The following is a 6,253-nucleotide window of genomic DNA, read 5'->3' as shown; positions in this document are numbered from 1 at the left end:
CAAAGTGCCAAGCGCACTGTGAGCATGTGACTGAAGATCGACACTAAAATTCTAAACTTAACTGAATATGAACAGAACAGTGCATGCAAGGTGTTCGACAGAATGATCCAGGCATGTAGGGATTTTTCTTTGAGCTGATTTTTGGTGGAGGGGCCTCTCATTTCATCTAGAGGCTGCCTGAATAATTGTGGAATTTTTGGAGAGGTGTAGATATGAATTTCACCAAATTTGGCAAATCTGGTCCAAATATGCAGTGAGTGAAATTTGAAATATTTGAACAAGAGAAGAGTGGATCAAGATGGTTCTGGGTTGTGGGTACAAAGGACTATCCAAGGGTGTTGAGTTGAGGTCAAAAATCAAAAGCATTAGGGCACTTGCTTTGCAATTCACCTAGGCTCAAAAGGATAGACAGATTTATTTTGGGAGGAGAAATAGTTGGAATAAAATCCAAAAATGGATTTTATTAGTTTGGACAGAATGTTTGGGTTGTACCAAAGTGGGAGGAGAGGTTTTGGGAAAATTTTACCATAGGTGGCATGGTAAAATTTAGAAGGGATCAAAACCAAATAAAAGCCCAAAACTAAAATGGTTTTATTTTTAAAAGAAACTAAATCCAAGAAAAGGATTTTTCAGAGGGCAAACTTAGAAGATGGTTTTTAGGAAGGGTTTAAATGACCTCCTTTCAAACCAAGCAAGGCTCTTTTGAAAAACAAACCACCAAAATTTTTGGATTGTCACAGCACCTTACCCCTTAGGAAAAATCTCGTCCCCGAGATTTCAGCTGATCCTTAAACAGGTGTGGGTGCTCTGTCCGAAGCAAATCCTCTCTATCCCAAGTTGCTTCATTCTCGGTGTGATTACTCCATTGAACTCTGAAAAACTTAATGGTTTTCTGTCGGGTCCTCCTCTCAGACTCTTCTAATATTTTTATTGGGTGCTCCCGGTAAGTGACGTCCGGTTGCACGTCAGTATACTCATGTGAAACTTGCTTCTCTGGGTTGTTTATGTATTTTCTCAACTGCGAGATGTGAAACACGTTGTGGATACCGGATAAGTCTCCGGGCAGGTCCAGCTGGTAGGCTACCTTGCCTCGTCGGGCCACTATATGAAATGGTCCGATGAATCTTGGTGCTAGTTTCCCCTTAATCTTGAATCGTTGCAGACCCTTCATAGGAGAAACTTTCAGGTATACCACTTCTCTGGGTTCAAAACTGATTTCCCGATGCTTTCGGTCGTAATAACTCTTTTGCTGACTTTGAGCTGTTTTGAGTCGTTCTCTAATCGTCTTAACTTTCTCCTCGGCCTCCTTGAGCATATCTGGGCCAAAGATATGGTTGTCTCCGGCTCTGACCAATTTAGCGGGGTACGACATCTTCTCCCATATAGAGCTTCAAAGGGTGCCATTTGCAAGCTGGCTTGATAGCTGTTGTTGTATGCGAACTCTGCATATGGCAAACTTTCTTCCCAACTGTTCCCGTAGGTGAGGACACAGGCTCTTAGCATGTCTTCTAAGATTTGGTTTACGCATTCTGTTTGTCCATCAGTCTGGGGATGGTATGCGGTACTGAAGGCTAGTTGGGTACCCAGTGCCTGTTGTAGGTGATCCCAGAATGTAGAGACGAACTGTGTGCCTCTATCGGAGATGATAGTCTTAGGGACTCCATGTAGGCAGATGGTACGGGCAAGATAAAGTCTGGCTATTCTTTGAGTGGTGTAAGTTGTTTTTACCGGAATAAAATGTGCCACCTTGGTTAATCTGTCGGTTATGACCCATATGGCATCGTTTCCGTGTCGTGACCGTGGCAGTCCAACGATAAAGTCCATTCCAATCTCGTCCCATTTCCACTTGGGTATCTTATTTGGCTGTAACAGTCCGGCTGGTTTCTGGTGCTCGGCCTTGATACGTTGATAAGAGTCACAGCATGCAATGAACGTGGCTATATCTCTCTTCATACCGTGCCACCAAAAAATTTCCTGAAGGTCTTTGTACATTTTTGTCCCTCCAGGATGGATTGAATACGGAGCTGTGTGACTTTCAGTTAATATCTTCTATTTGAGGTCCTTGACATTTGGTACACATAGCCTTTCTCCGTACCACAATATTCCTTGCTCATCTATGTTGAATTCTGAGGCTCTTCCCAAACTCACTTTTCTTTTTATGCCCTCAATGCTGGGGTGTCCGTGTTGGGCTTCCTTGATACTTTCCATTAGGGTAGGCTGTATTTCTATATTCGACACACTGCCTTCGGTAACCATTATTAGATTGATTCGGGCAAATTCTTGTTGAAATTCTGGCCTCAACTTTGGTATATTGTCGTCGTCCGTGCTGAGATTTCGACTAAGTGCATCTGCCACAACATTTTCTTTTCCGGGATGATAGTGGATTCCAACATCATAATCCTTCACCAACTCTAACCAGCGTCGTTGCCGTAAATTTAATTCTAGGTGTGTGAAGATATACTTAAGACTCTTATGGTCTGTGTATATCTCACAATGATTCCCAAGAAGAAAGTGTCTCCATTCCTTGAGTGCATGGATGACTGCTGCTAATTCCAGGTCATGGGTGGGATAATTTTCCTCATGCTTGCGTAGTTGTCTGGAGACATACGCAACTATCTTGCCTTCTTGCATCAATACGCAGCCGAGGCCTTTCCGGGATGCGTCACAATATACCTCAAAGTTCTTGTGTATATCTGGCACAATTAGTACTGGTGTCGTTGTTAATTTTCTTTTTAGCTCTTGGAAGCTTTTCTCACATGCTTCTGTCCATTCAAATTTCTTGCCTTTCTTGAGCAATTGTGTCATGGGCTTTGCTATACTGGAGAATCCTTCAATAAATCTCTGATAATAGCTTGCCATTCCCAAGAAACTCCGTACGTTCGCCTTGAATTTTTCCGGGTCTACTGCAATACCTTCTTGGGTTAGCACGTGGCCTAGAAAACCCACCCGCCTTAGCCAAAATTCACATTTGCTGAAATTTGGCGTACAGTTGATGTTTCCTGAGTTCTCCGAGTACAATCCTGAGATGTTCGGCATGCTCTTCTGGTGTTTTGGAATATATCAGAATATCATCGATGAATACCACAACAAACTTGTCCATATACTTCATAAACACTTTGTTCATGAGGTGAACAAAATATGCGGGGGCGTTGGTTAGTCCGAATGGCATCACTGTGAACTCATACAGCCCATATCTGGAGGTGAATGTGGTCTTGGGAATATGTTCTGTTCGTACTTTTAATTGGTGGTATCCTGATCTAAAATCAATTTTTGAGAAGACTTTGGCCTGTGCGAGCTGATCGAATAAATCATTTATTCGGGGCATTGGGTATTTGTTCTTGATTGTGACCATGTTGAGAGCTCGATAATCAATACACAACCTCATTGTTCCATCCTTCTTCTTGGCAAATAAAATTGGAGAACCCCAAGGTGAGGAGCTGGCTCGTATGTATCCTTTCTCCAATAATTCTTTTATTTGCTTCTTCAACTCTACCAATTCGGATGGTGCCATTCTGTATGGTTTCTTATAAATAGGAGTGGTTCCGGGTGCTAGCTCAATGCTGAATTCTATCTCTCGGTCTGGTGGCATGTCTGGTAGATCTTCTGGAAATACATCTGGAAATGCACATACCACTGGAACCTTGTTCAGCTCAGAAACGTCCACCTTGTTTAATCTAGGTTGCCGAGGTATTTGTCTCTCTTTGGCTGAAACTTTTATTTTCTTCCCTTGATGGTGGGTGAGAATCACAGTATGGTTGAAGCAGTCAATAAAACCTTTGTTGGTGGTCAACCAATCCATTCCTAGGATGACATCCAGTCCTTTGCTTTCCAGTACAATAAGGTTGGCGTAAAATTTCAATCCATCAAATTCAATAACCACACCTTGACAGTAACTCTGGGTCACTTGCTTAATCCCAGGGACTTGACGATCATTGATTTTTCCAAGGGAAGCATCGAAAAATTATTTTGCAGAGCAAAACTTTTCGAAACGAATGAGTGAGACGCTCCAGAATCAAACAAAACCATGGCAGGTATTGTGTTGACGGGGTACGTACCGAGTACGATATCTGGGGCGTTCTGTGCTTCCTCTCGGGTCACGTGGTTCTAGTGACCTTTCCGGTGGTTGTTGTTGGGGTTGAAATTGCTTCCCTTTGGTGCTGAATTATTTCCACCATTATTGAGCTTCGGGTTTGAGTTCCTTGGCTTGGGACACTGCTTGGCATATTTCCCTTCTTCTCCACAAGCATAACAGGTAACGCCTGGGCGATAGGTGAACTCTTTGTATCTTGCATGGAAATTCTTGGTTGGATGTGAATTATTCGCCGGGGTTTTGTGTGAATCCCCCTTCTGAAATTCCTTCTTGCTTCTGTGATTGCGAGAAAAAATAGTCTGGTCCCTTTTCCGTTTGCGGATATCTTCCAGGCTACGTCGCTCATTTTCCAGGGTAATGGCCTTATCCAATAGTGTTTTAAAATCTGGAAAGGTGTGCACAACTAGCTGGCACTTAAGGGCGGGTGCCAGGCCTTCCAAGAATTTTTCCATCTTCTTGCTCTCGGTCATGCGTTCTTCATTGGCGTAGCGAGACAGCAGTGTGAATTGGCTGTTGTATTCTGACACTGTCATGGCTCTTTGCTTGAGTTCATCAAATTCCTTCTTCTTGATTTTCATGACGCTCTTAGGAATATGTGCCCCATGAAAACCTTCTTTGAAATTTTCCCAGGTGATTTCATTTTTGTTGGGGTGCATGTGCAGGAAGTTTTCCCACCACGATGCAGCTGCACCTGTGAGATAATTTGGTGCATACAGTACTTTTTCATGGTCTGAACATTGTGCGATAATTAATTTTCTCTCCATGTCTCGAAGCCAGTCCTCGGCCTCAAGAGGTTTGTCAGTATGAGAAAATGTTGGAGGACGCATCTTTTGTAACTCAGATAATTTGTATTGCGGTTGATACTGACCACGGTTACTTCCCATATTGATGAATTGGTTCATCATTTCCTGGTGTTGATGTTGACTCTGTTCATACAAACGACAAACTTGTGTAAAAGCTGTTTCACTGCCCTGTTGACTTGTCTGTCCCTGAGTGAAATTTTGGTTCTGCGGTGTGCCATAATTTTCTTCTGGCTGAGTTGGCATGGAGCGCGTCCAAGGACGAGACATCCTTCACTCTGGGGATATATTTTTGTGAACTCGTAAGATAAGAAAGAGAGTCGCAAAAGTCAATAAAATCACACCCAAAGGACATTTTAAAACTCCATGGTATTTTTTTTGGAAACACACGATTGCGCGCGGAGAAGGACTAGTGCATATCTTACATGCGGGCATAATTATACATTACATCACTCAGGATATGCGTACATAATCCTGACATGTTATTTAAACTAATGCACTCCTCCAGATCCTACATGGTGCGCAAACAGGCTACTTCTCACAACCTATGTACATAAAAACATATTACACAAGTTGATACATCGCATGGCGTCTATGCGGACTTAGTCGGAGATGGTGAGGATCTCCCTTGGCCTGCCGAGGGTGAGATGCAGAGACGCTGGGGAATCAACCTCCTCCTCGTTAATAGGTTCCAGACGAGAAACATTGTGCTGAGCTGATGGAGCAGGTGCCGTAGGCGGAATAACACGAATACGAGTGGGTGGAATAGGTGGGGTAGCACGTATGGGAGTGGGTGCAACAAGTGGTGCAGAGCGGACGGGAGTGGGTGCAACAAGTGGTGCAGAGCGGACGGGAGTGGGTGCAATAGCCTGGTCAAATTCCTCTGTGGTAGGCAGACGACGAGCAGAGGCGAGTATGGTAGGTGAGTGAGAGGCTGTGGATGACACAGCCATGAACTGAGTCCATGCGTGCAGCTACGAGGTCATCCACCATGCTGTCGAATGCTGCCTCCAGGGCTCGGAGGTACTCGACAAGCATCTCAAAGGCTTCGTCTCGCTCTCCTCTGGGGCAAGAGAAAGAGTAGTGACAGGTGTAAGGCACATGGCATGGAAGGTAGCGGTAGCGACGGGTCTTCATTGCAGGAAGAACATCCCGAAGACGGGCTATCGTCTCGCGGGCAGCCATCTGCATAGCATGCCTTTCTGTAGGCATGGCTCTCCCCACGAATCGGAGGCGGTGTATTTCAGCATGGCCTCCCCTGAATTGCACGGAGGCCTGGTGCATAGTCAGACTGTCGTTGATCTTGTGTGGATAAAGCGTGAAGACTGGGCGCACGGATGGCCCCATCGCGACCTGAACGATG

Source organism: Triticum dicoccoides, chromosome 3B (genome assembly GCF_002162155.2).
Source record: "Triticum dicoccoides isolate Atlit2015 ecotype Zavitan chromosome 3B, WEW_v2.0, whole genome shotgun sequence".
Classification (NCBI taxonomy): domain Eukaryota; kingdom Viridiplantae; phylum Streptophyta; class Magnoliopsida; order Poales; family Poaceae; genus Triticum; species Triticum dicoccoides.
Note: the sequence above shows the minus strand (reverse complement) of the source record.